The 18,960-nt window shown below is 40.2% G+C and overlaps 1 protein-coding gene across 6 annotated transcripts in view; it reads right to left on the reverse strand.

The window, feature by feature from the left end:
- Positions 1-18,960, reverse strand: part of LOC129517310 (cyclic AMP-dependent transcription factor ATF-7) — a 95,083-nt gene that overhangs the window by 43,438 nt on the left and 32,685 nt on the right. The gene's annotated exons all lie outside the window — the stretch shown is intronic.

The following is an 18,960-nucleotide window of genomic DNA, read 5'->3' on the forward strand; positions in this document are numbered from 1 at the left end:
CATTCTGGTCCCTGATCCATTTTTAGTTAATTTTTGCATATGGTGTTAGGAGTCCAACTTTATTCTTTTGCATGTGGAGATCCAGTTTTCCTAGCACCATTTCTTGAAAAGACTGTTCTTTCTCCACTGAATGGTCCAGACACCCTTGTCTAAATTCATCTGACCACATATGTAAGGAATTATTTTGGGGATCTTTATTCTATTCCATTGGCCTATATGTCTGTTTTTATGCCAATACTACAATGTTTTGATTACTGTAGCTTTGTAGTAAGTTTTGAAATCAGGAAGTGTGAGTTCTCTAATTTTGTTCTTTTTCTTTTTTTTTTTAATTTTATTTTTTATGATAGTCACAGAGAGAGAGAGAGAGAGGCAGAGACATAGGCAGAGCGAGAAACAGGCTCCATGCACCGGGAGCCCGATATGGGATTCGATCCCGGGTCTCCAGGATCGCGCCCTGGGCCAAAGGCAGGCGCCAAACCGCTGCGCCACCCAGGGATCCCAATTTTGTTCTTTTTCAAGATTGCTTTTGTCATTCAAGGTCCCTTGAGATTATATATGAATTTTAGGATGGGTTTTCTACTAATAAAAAAATGTTATTGGGATTTTGATAGATATTGCATTGAACCTTATTGCTTTGGGTAATTTTGATATTTTAACAATATTAAGTCTCCCATTGCATGAACATGGGATGTGTTTCCATTTATTTACATCTTCTTTAAGTTCTTTCAGCATTTTTTTTTGCAGTTTTCATTGTCCAGGTCTTTCACCTCTTTGGTTAAGTTAATTCCTAAGTATTTTATTCTTTTGGATGCAACTGTAAATGGAATTTCTTATAATTTGGGTTACTGACTAGAATCCTTTCACTTCCTCTTGCAGGACTCCCTAAGTATTTTTTTCAAGTAAGGTCTGGTGGTCAGGAACTCCCTCAGCCTTAGTTTACCTGGGAATGTTGTAATTTCTCCCTCACTTTTATTTTTTAAGATTTTATTTTTTAAGTAATCGCTATACCCAATATGGGTTCAAACTCACAACCCCAAGATCAAGAATCGTGTACTCCACTGACTGAGTTAGCCAGGTACTTCTGCCTCACTTTAAAGGGCAGTCTTGCTGGATACAGGATCTTCAATTGGAAATTGTTTTCTTTTACTTTGCATATATCAGCCCACTGTCTTATGGCCTCCAAAGTTTCTGATCAGAAATCTGATAATCTTACTGAGAATTCTTTGTATGTGATGATTCACTTCCTTTTTGCTGCTTTCAAGATTCTGTTTTTGTTTTTTCAAAGTTTGTTTTTAATGTGTCTTGGTCCAAGTCTCTTTGAGTTCGTCTTACCTGCAGTTTGCTGAGATTCTTGAATATTTATAAGTCATGTCTTTCATCAGATTCAGAAAGTGTTCTGCCATTACTTCCCCAAATATCCTCTCTGCCCTTTTCTCTCTTTCTTCTTCCAGGACTACCATAATGTGTATGTTGGTCTACTGAGTTGTATCATACAGATCCTCTAGGTCTGTTTGCTTTTCTTCAATCTTTTTATTTTCCGTTCCTCACACTTGATAACTTCCGTTCTCCAATTTTCAAGTTTGTAGATCCTTGTTTCTGCCTCCTCAAATCTACCTTCAAATCCCTCTAGTCAATTTTTCATTTCAGTTGTTGTACTTTTCAGTTCCAGAACTTCTTTTTGGTTTCTTTTTAGGTTTTCTATCTCCTTATTGATATTTCCATTTGTTCACATACTGTTTTAAATTTTTAAAAAAAATATTTATTTATTCGAGAGAGAGAAAGAGAGCATGTGCACGCACAGTAGAGGGAGTGTGATGTGGGGCTCAATCCCAGGACCCTGGGATAATGACTTGAGCTGAAAGCAGACACTTAACTGATGGAGCCACCAAGGTGCCCATTTTCTTTTCTTTTTTCTTTTTCTTCTTTCTTTCTTTCTTTCTTCTTTCTTTCTTCTTTCTTTCTTTCTTTCTTCTTTCTTTCTTTCTTTCTTTCTTTCTTTCTTTCTTTCTTCTTTCTTTCTTTCTTTCTTTCTTTCTTTCTTTCTTTCTTTCTTTCTTTCTTAGATTTTGTTTACTCATGAGAAAGGGAGAGAGAGAGAGAGAGAGAGAGAGAGAGAGAGGCAGAGGGAGAAGCAGGCTCCATGCCGGGAGCCCGATGCGGGACTTGATCCTGGGTCTCCAGGCTCAAGCCCTGGGCTGAAGGTGGCGCTAAACCGCTGAGCCACCCAGGCTGCCCTGGTGCCTGTTTTCTTAACTTTTGCTACATCTTCCTTTAGTTCTTTGTATAATCTTTAAGACAGTGTTTTTAAGTCTTTATCTAGTGGATCTGCTATCAGGTCTTTTTCAGGGAGTTTCTGTTGATTCATTTTTTCCTTCAAATAGGCCATACTTTGCTGTTCCTTTGTACGTCTTGTGATTTTTTTTGTTGTTGTTGTTTTTGAACCCTGGGTATTATTTTTTTAAGATTTTATTCTGTAAGTAACCTCTACACCCAACATGGGGCTCAAACTTACAACCCTAAGATCGAGTTGCATGTTCCACTGACTGAGCCAACCAGGTACCCCCAACACTGGGCATTTGAATCTGTTTAACAAAGTAGTAACTCTGGAAATCAGATTCTTCCCCTTCCCCAAGCCTTGTTGATTTTTATTATTGTTTTTGTGTTTTTGATTGATGTGGGGTGTCTCTGTACTGAGTATCAGCCTGAAGAATAAATTTATCTTCTTAGGTCTTTTCTGAGCCTTTCCCTGGGCTCACACAGTCACTTTCTAATTTTATTATGCAGTTGTTTCTGAGGGCCCTAGTCTTTAATGTCTGGCTTCCAAAAGAGGAAAAAGTGAAGAATAAAGAGGAGAGAAGGTGCAGGCCCTTTAAAAACCCCCTGGAAGTCACTTCAACCAGATGGGGAGGCACTGGTGATAATGAGGGGAGGTGCAACAAAAATGGCTACCTACCCATCTACACCTCTACAATCAGAAGCAACAATCAAGCAATGAGAGCAGCAAACTGATACTTGGAAGACAGGGTCCTTTCTGCCCAGCCTAGCTCCCATACACTGCGTATAAGCTGCTCTAAGAACACATGCACAGCTGCCTGGGTCCTGGCTGGGTGTGGAGGAGAGTAGGCACTGCTGTGCTGAGCTGAAATTGACAAGAATTAATCACAATTTACCTTCTAATCTTTTCTCCCTGTAAGTTGCAAGCCTCTCACAGACTCCAGAATTCCCAAATAGTTCTATCAGATTGTCCTCTAGGTGGGGAGACCAATTCCTGGTGCTTCTACTCTGCCGCCTTCCCAGAATCACTCCCTCTCAATAACATTCCCTGTGACTTTTTCCAGTAAGGCCATAAACTAAATTCTGGGTCCAATGACTTTAAAACTGGAAATCTTGGGATCCCTGGGTGGCGCAGCGGTTTGGCACCTGCCTTTGGCCCAGGGCGCGATCCTGGAGACCCGGGATCGAATCCCACATCGGGCTCCCGGTGCATGGAGCCTGCTTCTCCCTCTGCCTATGTCTCTGCCTCTCTCTCTCTCTCTCTGTGACTATCATAAATAAAAAAATAAAAAATAAATAAAACTGGAAATCTGGGGATCCCTGGGTGGCTCAGTGGTTTGGCGCCTGCCTTTGGCCCAGGGCGCAATCCTGGAGTCCCGGGATTGAGTCCCGCGTCGGGCTCCCCACGTGGAGCCTGCTTCTCCCTCTGCCTGTGTCTCTGCCTCTCTCTCTCTCTCTGTGTCTATCATGAATAAATAAATAAATCTTTTAAAAATAATAATAATAAAGTAAAATAAAACTGGAAATCTGTATAGTTTATCAGACCTCTCTGGGCCTGAAAAGACTGCTGTCATCTAAAGCCTTACATACTGGATTGCCTGGGGGAAAAGGGTACAAGTGGAGCAGAGATAGGGAAGAGGTAATAGGTCTGAGGAAGACATTATAGTTTTTTAACCCAACCCCCATTCACAACCCTTCTCCTTGTTTGCCTCCCACTATAAATGCTGAAAAGCCAGATAGTCACTTCCTCAGCCTCCCATGCAGCTAAGATTAAAGCTGTCACACAGTTTAGGCCATAGAAATCCACTGAGGGTTGGGATAAAAGACTGCACTTCTGGTAAAGCTTTTGTTTCCTTAAAAAAGGGAAACTAAAAGAGGAAAGTTCCTGGTGCTACTTCTTTTCTTGCTCATCCGTGGACTGTGAGGCAACAAAATCAAGACTAAAAGGTAAATGCTAAAAATGGTGGAGCAGAAAGGCAGAAAGAATCCAGGTTCTCAAAAACCTTGCTGAGCTGCATACAAGTCCTAATCCTAGACTTCTTATGTACGAGTGTTCACAAAGTTTTAAGTTATAGGAAGGAGTTGCAGCTGAAACTATTCCTAACCAATACATGATGAATTTCAGGATATATAGATTCTTCCTCATTTTCTATTTAAGGAACTTGAAAATGGAATATGGAAGACAGTATCTCATTCTACATCTTCATGAATATTTATCAGTTGTACCTTAATGCAGAATTCCATTTTCACTTTCACATAGTATACCAAATAAATTACTTCATCTCATCACCACCTATTGCCACAGGGTTCTTACAATGGCTATACACTTTAGGGAAGGACAAAATGGTAAGAGAGAGGCACCTTGTCATGCTGCTCTTGAACCCGAGGCGGTTAAAGATCTTCTTCAGTAACACAGGAAGTTTTAGGCTGACCCACATCTTTTATTCCTGGCTGCCTTTCTCCCTCAAATACCTAACGACTGGCTCTGTATTAAACGCCAGGGCACTCTTGGGAACTGTGCCTAAGAATAAACAATAGACCCACTACCTTTCTTCAGATAATGAGGACTTACTTGGATGGATTAAATGTTCAACCACTTTACTTTTTTTTTTTTTTTTCAATGCAGGCGTTGAATTTATGACCCTGATACCAGGATCTGAGCTGGGATCAAGAGTCAGATGCTTAACAGCCTAAGGAACTGTGCCACCCAGATACCCCTTATGCTCAACAAACTTTAAAGGACTTGTGCCAAGGAGCAGAGAAATCCCAACAGCAATTCAGCAGGGCTTGGTCCTATGTCAGTTACATGGCTAATTGCTTTCTCCATAGTGCCTGCCTAATGGTAGACCTTTTAGTATTCTACTTTCCAGATGTAGCTACTTAGTTAAGGTACTATTAAAAGTTCCCAAAGGGATAACTTTGGTTCTTAACAAAGCAAGGAAAGCTTTTTGGGTCAAAATGATTATCACAAAGTCCTAGTAAGTTCTGACATTACACATTTATGTTTTTCAATCTGATCTCTCTTCCCAAATTCTTATCAGGATATTATGAGGTATCTAGAGCCTTTGAATAAGACATCGAATTAGAAGATAAAATGACTTTTATCTTCTATTTTGCCACATAGTAAGGTTGTCATGCCTGGATCTTACATATGGGTGAGAAAGACAAAGATACAGTGTAAACAGTGTGGATCTTAACCATCAAAGTTGGGATAATCTACTATATTGTGTTTTTCTCCTGGGCTGCTGAAAATTTCATTATGGAAAAATAATAAACACTTCTTGGTAACACAGGAGATTCTGAACTCTTACAATGAGCTGAACAGAGTATCTACTATGAATCACACTATAGAGCCTGCAATAGCCAAAATTCTGCCCCTTTAAGGACTGACACAATTTGGCACTGTAACAGTTCAGCCAAAAGAAAAACTGAACCTAAAAAAGAGACAGGGGGACACAGAAAGAGAGGAGAAAGGGAGGAAACGACAAGGGTGGAAGAGAAAGGAAGGGGAAAAGATACAAAGATGTAGATATCTCAGTTTCCAAAACTTCAAAACTGAGTGTTGTAATGGTTGGGACAAGCTCACAGGATTACACTCATTCTCTCACTTACAAATGCAGCAATATGTTTTTGTTTCAAACCATCAAAACTTAACTATCCAGAGCCTTAGCAACTACAGAAGAGGTTACAGGCTAATAAAGAAATAGACAAAGATTTGATTCTGCCTCTGGCACCTTAATTTAATACAGAAAGAAATTCCTACCTTGACTTACTGATACATTCAGCTGAATATCTTTGTGTCTAACTTGGAAAGCTCTGAAATAAAACCAAGCAAATGGGAAATTCCTTATATTCTGGGCGGGTTTTTTAGCCATAACAAGATATTTTCTTCAAATGCTGGCTACTGAACAGAGGTCTACATTAAAGAACACAGGCAGAGGGCAGCCCGGGTGGCTCAGCGGTTTGGCGCTGCCTTCAGCTCGGGGCGTGATCCTGGAGACCCGGGATCGAGTCCCACATCGGGCTCCCTGCATGGAGCCTGCCTCTCCCTCTGCCTGTGTCTCTGCCCCTCTCTCTCTCTGTGTCTCTCATGAATAAATAAATGAAATCTTTAAAAAAAAAAAAAAAAAGAACACAGGCAGAGCGTCTTGGTGGCTCAGTCAATTAAGCATCTGCTTTTGGTTCAGGTCATGATCCCAGCCAAGATCCTGGGATCAAACCCCACATGGAGCTCCCCCTCCCTCTGCTGCTTCCCCTGCTTATACTCTCTCTCTCCCTAAAATAAATAAATAAATAAATAAAATAAAATCTTAACAAATAAAAGAAAGCAGACAGGCAGGGGGAAAGAATGGGACCTATGCTGTCTACCAGTAACACTTATCCACATGCTTCTTGACTGTCATAGTGATCCACTACAGCAGCAGTATCAGGTGCTGGTGACACCGCCCCTGCTAGCCCTTCCAGCCTCATCTCCTGTTGCTCTCTACCACAATCTGTGTTCCATCAATATCATGCTACCTGCAGTTTCATGCTTTATTGTCTGCTGTTCTCTTATGTGTGGAATATTCTTCTCTAATATTTTCTACTTTCTCTGGCAAAAAAAAATTTTTTTAGGCAAATTTTTATTTATCTTCCTAAACAAGTTAAAGCATCACCTCTTTCCGGAAACCTTCCCTGATGTTTACCAGACCTGTTTGAACTTGCAAATACTTATATTATTACAGTTATCACATTACAATGTAATTAATTTTTATGTGTCTGACTCCCTTATGAGACAGTGAATACTTTTATGTCTTGTACATCTTTCTGTACTATCTAACATATTGCAGGTATTCAAGTATTTTTTTTTAATTTTCATTTATTTATGATAGTCACAGAGGGGGGGGGGCAGAGACACAGGCAGAGGGAGAAGCAGGCTCCATGCACCGGGAGCCCGACGTGGGATTCGATCCCGGGTCTCCAGGATCGCGCCCTGGGCCAAAGGCAGGCGCCAAACTGCTGCGCCACCCAGGGATCCCTCAAGTATTTTTTATTAAAATAAATCCACAAAAGCTAATAGGAGTCTGAATGAACTGAGAAAATTATTCATGGGCTGGCTAATTTCTGGAAACCTGTCTCCCATCTTACTCAAGGTAAGAGATACCTGGCAAAATATACAAAATTAATGCCTTGGTTTTATTCTTGCAACAGATCCTTTGTGTGCACCAAGTCTCCACTAGAGACATTTGTGAAAAATCCATATTCAATTTTTGATTGTGGTCTAAAATGATAACAAATTGTTCCAATTATATAGAACCTCCCATCCTATTATATCAGAATGTAGACAAACCAGGAGGTGGTAATGGGATCCTATTAACCTTCATATCACATTACAACAGCCCCATCTGTTAAGGAAAGAGAGGAGAGAAAGGATAAATAAAAAGGCCATTAAGCATAAATACTGATGGATAAGAATAAGTATACTGATGGATGTCAGGGAGGAACGAAGACTCTGGTACTCCTAGTCCTCACTTCTTGGTAAACAACTCACTATAGCAAATAACAGATTTCAACCATAGTGTGGTAAGCTGATAATGGTTCCTATTTTAGTTTGCTAAAGCAGCCCCGAAACAACAAATTTATTGTCTCACAATTCTAAAGGTCGGAAGTCTGAAATCAAAATATCAGCAGAGCTGATTCCTTCTGAAGATGTAAGGGAGAATCTATTCCATGCTCACCTCTTAGCTTCTGGGGTTTGCTAGCAATTTCTGGTGCTCCTTGGTTTGTGGTAGTATAACTCCAATCTTTACTAGATCCCACATTATCTATATGATGATTAAACCGAGGATTTTGATATTAAGAGTTTATTCTGGGGCAGCCCAGGTGGCTCAGCGGTTTAGCGCTGCCTTTGGCCCAGGGCCTGATCCTGGAGACCTGGGATCGAGTCCCTGCATCGGGCTCCCTGCATGGAGCCTGCTTCTCCCTCTGCCTGTCTCTGTGCTTCTCTCTCTCTCTGTCTCTCATGAATAAATAAAATCTTAAAAAAGAAAAAAGAATGTGAGAGTAGCTTTATTAATTTCAGAGAGCAGACTCAGAGCAAGGAACATTATCAGGAATAAAAAAAGTCATTACATAATCATAAAGGGGTCAAGGGTGCCTGGGTGCCTCAGCTGGTTAAGAATTTGACTCTTGGGATGCCCGGATGCCTCAGCAGTTGAGCATCTGCCTTTGGCTCGGGGTATGATCCCGGAGTCCCGGGATCCGGTCCCACATCAGGCTCCCTGCATGGAGCCTGCTTCTCTCTCTGCCTGTGTCTCTGCCTCTCTCTTTCTCTCTCTCTCTGTCTCTCATGAATAAATAAATAAAATCTTAAAAAAAAATAAGAGTCTGACTCTTGATTTGGGCTCAGGTCATGTTCTCAGGGTCTTAGGATCGAGCCTCCTGTTGGGTGCCTCTTCCTCTGTCCCATCCCTGCTCTCTCAAATAAATAAATCTTTTTTAAAAAATCACATTTATTTTTTTAAAAAAGAGGATCAATACTCCAAGACAAAATAATCCTTAATACTATGTGCCTAACAAGAGAGTGTCAAAATATGTGAGAACAAAACTGATGAGAAAGAGAAACGGGTGAATCTACTACTCTAACTGGAGACTTTAACACTGTTCTATCAGAAATGGACAAATCCAGTAGTCAGAAAATCAATCAGGACACAAATGAATTCAAGAGTACTATCAGTCAACTAGATTTAATCGACATCTATAGAAAACTTCCTCCAAGGGGCACCTGGGTGGCTCAATTGGTTAAGCGTCCAACTCTTGATTTCAGCTCAGGTCATGGTCTTGGGGTCCTGAGATTGAGCCCTGCATCAGGCTTCCCACTTGGCAGGGAGTCTCTGCTTGTCCCTCTCTCTTTGCCCCTCCCCCTGCTTGTGCTCTCTCTCAAATAAATAAATAAATAAATAAATAAATAAATAAATCTTAAAAACAAAAACAAAAACCACCAAACCAACTTTATCCAAGAATATCAGATTACACACTCTTCTCAAGATCACATGTAAGGAACATTCAACAAGAGAGACCACATTCTGGGCCATATAACACACCTTAACAAATCTAAAAGAACAGCAACCTTACCATGTCTGCTCTCAGACCACAACAGAATTTAACTAGAAATCAATAGCAAAAAGATAGCTGAAAAATCCCCAAATACTTGGAATTATATAATACATTTCATTTTTTTTAAAGTTTTATTTATTTAAGTAATGTCTAAACCCAATGTAAGGATCAAGCTCATGACCCCAAGATCAAGAGTCACATGCTCTCCCAAGTGAGCCAGGCAGGCACTCCTAAATAAAACATTTCTAAATAACACATGGGTCAAAGAATAAATAGAAATCTCAAGAGAAATTCAAAAATATTTTGAACCTCGGGATCCCTAGGTGGCTCAGCGGTTTGGCGCCTGCCTTTGGCCCAGGGCCTGATCCTGGAGACCCCGGATCGGGTCCCGCATCGGGCTCCCTGCATGGAGCCTGCTTCTCCCTCTGCCTGTGTCTCTGCCTCTCTCTCCGTGTCTTTCATGAATAAATAAATAAAATTTAAAAAACATACTTTGAACCAAATGAAAATAAAACTACAACTTATCAAAATTTGTGGGATGCATAAAAGCAGGGCTTAGAGGGAAGTTTATAATATGAGCGGATTTATTAGAAAAAAAAGAGCAATCTAAAATCAGTAATCAGAGCTTCCACCTTAGGAAACTAAAGAATGAAGAGCAAATTAAATCCAAAGTAAGCAGGGGCGCCTGGGTGGCTCAGTCTGTTGGGCATCTGCCTTCGGATCAGGCCTCATGTCAGGCTCCCTGCTCAGTGAGGAGCCTGCCTCTCCCTCTCCCCCGGACTGCAGCTCTCCCTGCTTGTGTTCTCTCTCTGTCAAATAAACAAATAAAATCTTTTTTAAAAATTAAAAAAAAAAATCCAACGTAAGCAGAAGAAAACAAAATTGGAGCAGAAATCAATGACATTAGAAATTAAAAACAAGGGGCACCTGGGTGCCTCAGTGGTTGAGCATCTGCTTTTGGCTCAGGGCGTGATCCCAACCAAGGATGTGATCCTGGAGTTCAGGGATCAAGTCCCACCCACATCAGGCTCCGTGTGAGGACCCTGCTTCTCCCTCTGCCTATGTCTCTGCCTTCTGTCTATGTCTCTCATTAATAAATAAATAAAAACTTTTAAAAAAATTAAAAACAAGAAATAAAAAAAGAAAACCAATAAAACCAAAACTTGGTTCTTTGAAAAGACCAATAAAATCGATAAACCTCTAGATCAGCTAATTCAGAACAAGAGAAGATAGAAATTACTAACATCATAAAATGAAAGAGAGTATCACTACAGATTCCATGGACAGTAAAAGGCTAATAAAGGAATATTATGAACAATTCTATGCCCCCAAAGTTGATAACCTAGATGAAATCGACCAGTTCCTTAACAATCTGCCAAAACCTACACAAGAAGAAATGGACTATCTGAATAGGCCTGTATCTATTAAGCAGACTGAATTAATAATTAACAGTCTTCCAAAACAGAAAAGCCCAGATGGGTTCAATGGTGAGATATACCAAATATTTAAGGAAAAAAAAATCATACCAATTCTCTATAATCTCATCCAGAGGACAGAAGTAGAGGGAATATTCCCTAACTTATTCTATGAGGCCAGCATTACCATAAAACCAGACAAAGACATTATAAGAAAAGAAACAAAAGGACACCTGGGTTGTTAAGTGTCCAACTCTTGATTTCAGCTCAGGTCACGATCTCAGAGTCATGGGATTGAACCCCGATGAGCATAGAGTCTGCTCGTCCCTCTCCCTCTGTTCCTCTTCCTGCTTGAGCAATCTCTCTCTCAAATAAAATAAATAAACAAATAAATAAATAAATAATCTTTTTTTAAAAATTTTATTTATTTATTCATGAGAGACACACACACACACAGAGAGAGAGAAAGAGGCAGAGACACAGGCAGAGGGAGAAGCAGGCTCCATGCAGGGAGCCCAATGTGGGACTCAATCCTGGGTTTCCAGGATCACGCCCTGGGCTGAAGGCTGCACCAAACCACTGAGCCACCTGGACTGCCCAACAATCTTTTTTAAAATTTAAATTAGGGGTACCTGGGTGGTTCAGTGGGTTGAGTGTCTGTCTGCCTTTAGCTCAGGGCATGATCCCAGGGTCCTGGGATCAAGTCCCACATCAGGCTCCCCACAGAGAGTCTGCTTCTTCCTCTGCCTGTGTCTCTGCCTCTCTGTCTCTCATGAATAAATAAATAAAATCATTTAAAAAATTAAATTTAAAAAGAAAAGAAACCACAGACCAATGTCTGTCATGAACATGAATGCAAAAATCCTCAACATTGGGGCACTTGGGTGGCTCAGTTGGTTGAGCACCTGACTCTTGATTTTGGGTCAGGTCATGATCTCAAGCCATGCGTTGGGCTCTGTACTCAGTGAGGAGTCTGCTTAAGGATTCTCTCCCTTCCCCCTCTGCCCTTCATGCATGTGCATGAATGCTGTCTGTCTCTAAAATAAATAAATAAATAAATCTTTAAAAAGGAATCCTCAACAAAAGAAGTAAATAGAATCTAACACTGTGTAAAAAGAATTATATATCATGACCACCTGAGAGTTAGCCCAAGTATGCAAGGATGGTTTAACATCCAAAAATCAATTAATGTAATCTATAACATCAGTAGGGTAAAGAAAAAAAATTACATGATCAGTATATGCAGAAAAAGCATTTGATAAAATCCTACACTGCTGATAAAAACTCAGCAAACTAAGAATAGAGAAGAACTTCCTCAATTTGATTAAAGAACATCTACAAACAAATGTACAGGGGTGCCTGGGTAAAAGCTCAGGTCATAATCCTGGGGTCCTGGGACTGAGCCCCACATCAGGCTCCCTGCTCAGTGGGGAGTTTGCTTCTCCCTCTCCCTCTGCTCCTCCCTACCACTGCATGTTCTCTCTCTGAAATAAACAAATATCTTTAAAAAGAAAAACCCACAAAAAACCAACGAACAGCTAACATCATACTTAATGTTGAGAAACTTAAAGCTTTCTCACTAAGATCAGGTACAAGGCAAGGATTCACTAATCCTTTTCAACACTGTACTGCATGTCCTAGCTAATGCAGTAAGACAATAAAAGGAAATAAAAGGTATATAGATTGGGATGGAAGAAATAAGATGGTCTTTGTTAGATGGCATAATCATCTATGTAGAAAATCCAAAAAAAATCAACAGAAAAACCCTCCTGAAATTATTACATGATTACAGTAAAGTTGCAGTATACAAGGTTAATATACAAAGGTCAAATGCTTTTTTAAAAGATTTATTTATTTTAGAGAGAAAAAGTCAGTGAGTGTGTTTTTGGGGGTAGGGGGTCGGTTAGAAAGAAAGAGAGAATCCCAAGCAGATACCCTGCTGAGCACAGAGCTCAACATCTGGCGGATCCCATGACCCTGAGACTGTGACCCAAGGTAAAATCAAGAGTCAAACATCCAACTGACTGAGTCACCCAGGTGCCCCTCAACTGTTTTTTTATATACCATCAATAAACAAGTAGAAAAAAATAAAAATAAATAAGTAGAATTTGAAATTAAAAACACAATACCATTTACATTAGCACACCCTAAAATGAAATACTTAGGTATAAGTCTAACAAAATATGTACGAGATCTCTATGAGGAAAATTACAGAATTCCAATGAATGAAATCATAGAAGGACTAAGTAAACAGAGAGATATTCCATGTTCATGGATAAGAATACTCAATATTGTCAAGATGTCAGTTCTCCCCAACTTTACAGATTCAATGCACTCTCAATCAAAATCTCAGGGATTTATTCTGTGGATGTCAACAAACTGATTCTAAAGTTCAAATGCCTCAAAGAGGCAAAAGACCCAGAATACCCAAAACAATATTGAAGGAGAACAATGTTGATGGACTGACACTATCTAACTTCAAGATATACTCTAAAGCTATAGTAATCAAGACAATGTAGGGACGCCTGGGTGGCTCAAAGGTTGAGCATCTGCCTTCGGCTCAGGGTGTGATCCCACTCCTGGGATCAAGAGTCCCACATCGGGCTCCCTGCATGGAGCCCGCTTCTCCCTTTGCTTGTGTCTCTGCCTCTCTCTGTGTCTCTCATGAATAAATAAATAAAATAAAATCTTAAAAAAAAAAAAAGACAATGTAGTATTGGTTAAAGAACAGACAAAAAAAAGTCAATGAGACAGGATAGAGAGCCCAGAAGTAGACCCTCATAAATAGAGTCAACTGATCTTTAACAAAGGAGCAAAGGCAATACAATGGACCAAAGACGATCCTTTCAACAAATGGTGCTGAAACAGATGGACATTTCATATGCAAAAAAAAAAAAAAAAAAAAGAATCTTGGGATCCCTGGGTGGCGCAGCAGTTTGGCGCCTGCCCTTGGCCCAGGGCGCGATCCTGGAGACCCGGGATCAAATCCCACGTCGGGCTTCCGGTGCATGGAGCCTGCTTCTCCCTCTGCCTGTGTCTCTGCCTCTCTCTCTCTCTGTGACTATCATAAATAAATAAAAAATTAAAAAAAAAAAAGAATCTAGACACAGAGCTTACACTCTCCACAAAAATTAACTCAAAATGGATCAAAAACATAAATATAAAAGCCAAACTATAAAACTCCTAAAAAGTAGGGGTACCTGGGTGGCTCAGTCAGTTAAGTGTCTGCCTCTTGATATTAGGGCAAGTCTTAATCTCAGGGTTGTGAGTTCAAGCCCCTTGTTGGGCTCCATGCTGGGTGTGGAGCCTACTTAAAAAAACAAAACTCCTGGAAGGTAACATAGGAGAAAATCTAGATCATCTTGAGTTTGGTGATAAATTTTTTAGATACAATAATGAAAGGTACACAATTTATTAAAGAAATAATAAGCCACACTTGTTAAAATTAAAAACTACTTCTCTGTGAAAATCAGTATCAAGGAAATGAGAAGGCAAGCCACAGACTGGCAGAAAATATATGCAAAAGACACATCTGATAAAGCAAAATATATATTTAAAATTTACAAAAAACTCTGAAAACTCAATAAAAAGAAAATAAACAACCCAATTAAAAAATGGGCCAAAGGGGCACCTGTGTGGCTCAGTTGGCTGAGTGTCTGACTCGTGATTTCTGCTCAGTTCATGATCTCATGGGTCGTGGGATCAAGCCTCGCATTGCACTCCCCACTCAGCAGGGAATCTGCTTGAGATCCTCTCCCTCTGCCTCTCCCTCCACTGGTGCTCTCTCAAATAAATAAATGAATATTTTTTTAAAAAAAAAGGGCCAAAGACCTTAACAGACAGCTTACCAAAGAAGATATACAGATGGATACAGATAAACATATGAAAAGATGCTCCACATCACATGTCATCAGGAAAACACAAATTAAAACGACATATCACTACATACCTATTCAAATGGCCAACATCCAGATCACTGACAACATCAAATGCTGACAGGGGTATGAAAGAATAGGAATTCTCTCTCATTCGTTGCTGGTAGGAATGCAAAATGGTACAACCACTTTGGAAGGCAGCTTGGCAGTTTCTCACAAAACTAAACATACTCGGGATGCCTGGGTAGCTCAGTGGTTGAGCAAGCATCTGCCTTTGGGTCAGGGGGTGATCCAGGTATCCTGGATCGAGTCCCATGTCGGGCTCCCTGCGTGGAGCCTGCTTCTCCCTCTGCCTATGTCTCTGCTTCTCTCTGTGTGTGTCTCTCATGAGTAAATAAATAAAATCTTAAAAAAAAAAACCCTAAACATACTCTTATGATCTAGCAATTATGCTCTTTAGTATTTATCCAAAGCAGATGAAAATTTATGTCCACACAAAAACCTGCACGTGAATTTTTATAGTGGCTTTACTCATAACTGCCAAAACCTGGATGCAACCAAGGTATCTTTCAGTAGGTGGATGGATAAATAAACTGTGGTATGTCCAGACAATGGAATATTATTCAGTACTAAAACTAAACGAGCTATCAAGCCAAGAAAAAGCATGGAGGAACCTTAAATGCATATTAAGTGAAAGATGTCAATCTGAAAAGGCTACATACTATATGATTCCAACCAATGGCTTTCTGAAAAAGGCAAAATGGTAAAGATAGTAAAAAAGATCAGTGGCTGCCAGGGGTTAGGAGAAGAATAGCACAGAGGATTTTTAGGGCAATGAAAATATCCTTACCCTCTGAGAATATAATGATAGATATAGGTCATTATACATTTTTACAAACCCATCAAAGGTACAACAGCAAGAGTGAATCCTAAAGTAAATTATGGTCTCTGGGTGATGATGATGTGTCAGTGTAGGTTCATCAGTTTTAGTAAATGTACCACTAGTGGGTACATCTGGTGGGGGATGCTGATAATTGTCGAGGCTATGTACCTGTGGGGGGCAGGGAAGATATGGGGAATCTCTGTACCTTCCTCTCAATTTTGCTGTGAACCTATAACTGATCTAAAAAATTATAGCCTTAAAACAAGTTGAAAACAGCTAGGTAAAAATAAATAGCTTGACGCAAGCTTATTCTCATAGAGTTCTCAGAAAGGAGTCTGAATAATTAAGCCTACTCATTGCTTATTATTCTGTTAACACAGAAAAGCATAGCATAGCAGAAAGTCCAGTTTCCAAGCAAGAATTGTCTTTTTGACAGAGCTCCAATCCAATTACACCCTAGCCACTGATTTTTCTATCACTACTTCCCCTTTGTTTCAGAGACAGCATCCACGACCTTCTGTTCGTGCGGTGGAGGAAGAAATTGTTTCCCAGAAAGCTTAGCCCACTGCATTTTACTAGATAAAGAAAAAACAAAAAGTCATTCGACTCTGACACGTCGATTACTGTCTAAGGAGGAGCAAAATGGCTCCCTTAGGACTAAGGAAATAGCCAACAAGGTATAATATGTTCAACCCTTTAACCACTACCCTGCCAAGAGATGCTACATATGTGCACACTACTCTCTCTCCTCTGAATAGTCACATGTGCATAACTGAAAGTACAAGCCTCCATAAGGAGGCTGTCTGGCTATAGCTGCAAATGCATATAATGTGAAAGAATGCTGAAACAAGTCTCCTCTTTCCACTTGTGCATTGCCCTATCTAAGTAAAAATTAGAAGAAAAGAAAAGGCTGAAGAGTAACTAAATTGCTGAATCTAATGGTGCCTTATAAAACAAATTTATTTATTTATTTGTTTATTTGTTTGTTTATTTATTAAGATTTTATTTTTATTTATTCATGATAGTCACACAGAGAGAGACAGAGAGGCAGAGACACAGGCAGAGGGAGAAGCAGGCTCCATGCAGGGAGCCCGACGTGGGATTCGATCCCGGGTCTCCAGGATTGCGCCCCAGGCCAAAGGCAGGCGCCAAACCGCTGTGCCACCCAGGGATCCCCTTATAAAACAAATTTAGACACCTGGACCCCTGAACACTATACAGTAACTACTTTTATTGTTCCCTCCCAATACAGCTTAAGTGGACTACAGTCTCTTCCTTAGTCCTAAGAAATATCTGAAACTGAAATAAAATGACTAATGTCTGAAGTTATAAACATAATACACAGTATAAAAAATTAGCGTACACAGATCGTCACTGTGTAAGAAAAAAAATGATGCTCACGAAAGTGACAAGTGTCTGTAATACTATCTGCTCACTCTGGTATTCTAAGATTTTATTAATTTATTTTAGACAGAGAAAGTAAGAGTGGGTAGAGGGGCAGAGAAAGGGAGAATCCCAAGCCCACTTCTCACTGAGCCTGATGTGGGACTTGATTCCAGGACCCTAGGATCATGACCTGAGCTGAAATCAAGAGTCGAATGCTTAACCAACTGAGCCACCCAGGTGCCCCTCACTCTGGTATTCTAGAGCAAACTCCACCTATACACCACACCTGAGACCTTTACAACTCCACTGAAAACTTGTTTCACTTGATTCAAATAACTTAAGCCAGTAGAAGGATTTGTTGTTATTTTTTCCTGGTCAGTGATCATAGACACAAAAAGTTGGTAACTGAGGCTTAGAATTAAAATGCAGGCCTTAAAAAAAAATCATCCACCCTATTAAGCTGCCAGTGTCTATCTGATAGCCTCTTAGGAGTCACGCTTATAGTCTATTTGACAGGTTGCTGCTTTGAATCACCTTTTCTCTGCAATTAAAGTTTTACAAGAACTCCTGGCAGGAGACACACACACACCCACACACGTACCCTCACACACACATGGACGTGCATGCATACACACAACTAACTGGCTTGTCAGATGCACCCAGCAAAATAAACAAATGAAATCTCTGACACCTAGAGTGATTGTTTTAGTAGTCTGTTACCTTGCCCAATAAGGCATTCTCAACTCTGAAGCCAAGAATTTGACTTCTTGGTCAGAGGTAGAAAAGACAAGACTTCACAGTCAGGTATTTCCTACAGTTGAATGCAGAGTTAGTTTCATATAGTCCACAGTTATACAATGAGTCATTATCCGAATCAAAAAGGAAAATATATATTTTAAGCAACCTTCCAATAAATAGAAAGACATTCAGACAAAACAAAGAATCCTTGTACTATAAATATCAACCATGAGACTCTTCACGGTCTTTCAAACCTTTGTGTACTTCCACATATTTATATCACGAATTATTTCACATAAATATTTCCATGTATTTATTTAGCCACAGATTTCACTTCTGATAAATGAGATGTCCATTGCATTAACACACAAGAGAAAAGGAAGCGCAGACATATGGGAGTGCTATGAAATCAAAGAGGATGTAAGATTTGGGTAGAGAAGAGTTTTATTATTCAACATAAGACCCTCCATGCAGTTATATGCCCAAAACTGCAGAGGATAAACAAGCTAGCAATCACAGGCAGGATACACATCTCACTACACCTGTAACCAACTTCGAACCATACCCTAATTCCATCTTAGTCATATTTCCTCTTGTTACCAATGAGCACGGCACCCACTATAACCAAAGCCCCACTACTAAATGACACTACACAAAGCAAAACACCCACACCCACACCGTCATTTGCATTTGGGAGCTCACAGGCATAAAACTTAGAATGGGGAAGAAGAGAATATGAATTGGGAAGTGACCCAGTCTAGAATTCACAAAGATGACACTACAACACTTCTTTGGGCCTGTGAGTGGAGGATGATGAAGTCAAGATTTTTAGGTCCCAGTTTTCTAGTTCTGTCTACCTTTCTGGGTTGGCCAAGAATTCATTTTCTTTCTCATCTTTTTTTTTTTAATTAATTAATTAATTTATTTATTTATGATAGTCACAGAGAGAGAGAGGCAGAGACACAGGCAGAGGGAGAAGCAGGCTCCATGCACCGGAAGCCCGACGTGGGATTCGATCCCGGGTCTCCAGGATCACGCTCTGGGCCAAGGGCAGGCGCCAAACCGCTGCGCCACCCAGGGATCCCTCTTTCTCATCTTAAAATCATGGCCCTGCTACAAAAGTGGTTGTTTACCTGAGACAGAGCCACATCTCAGCAGCATTCCCAGGCAGATAAAAAACCATTACAGATTAAGGCTGAGGCAATTGCAGAGAGGTCCCTTCATGTGAGTAAGAATTCTTATCTTTTTGTATAGGTCAAGCTCAGTTGCAGATCCAGCTCTCTCTGGTACAGCA

Source organism: Nyctereutes procyonoides, unplaced genomic scaffold (assembly GCF_905146905.1).
Source record: "Nyctereutes procyonoides isolate TBG_1078 unplaced genomic scaffold, NYPRO_anot_genome, whole genome shotgun sequence".
Lineage (NCBI taxonomy): Eukaryota > Metazoa > Chordata > Mammalia > Carnivora > Canidae > Nyctereutes > Nyctereutes procyonoides.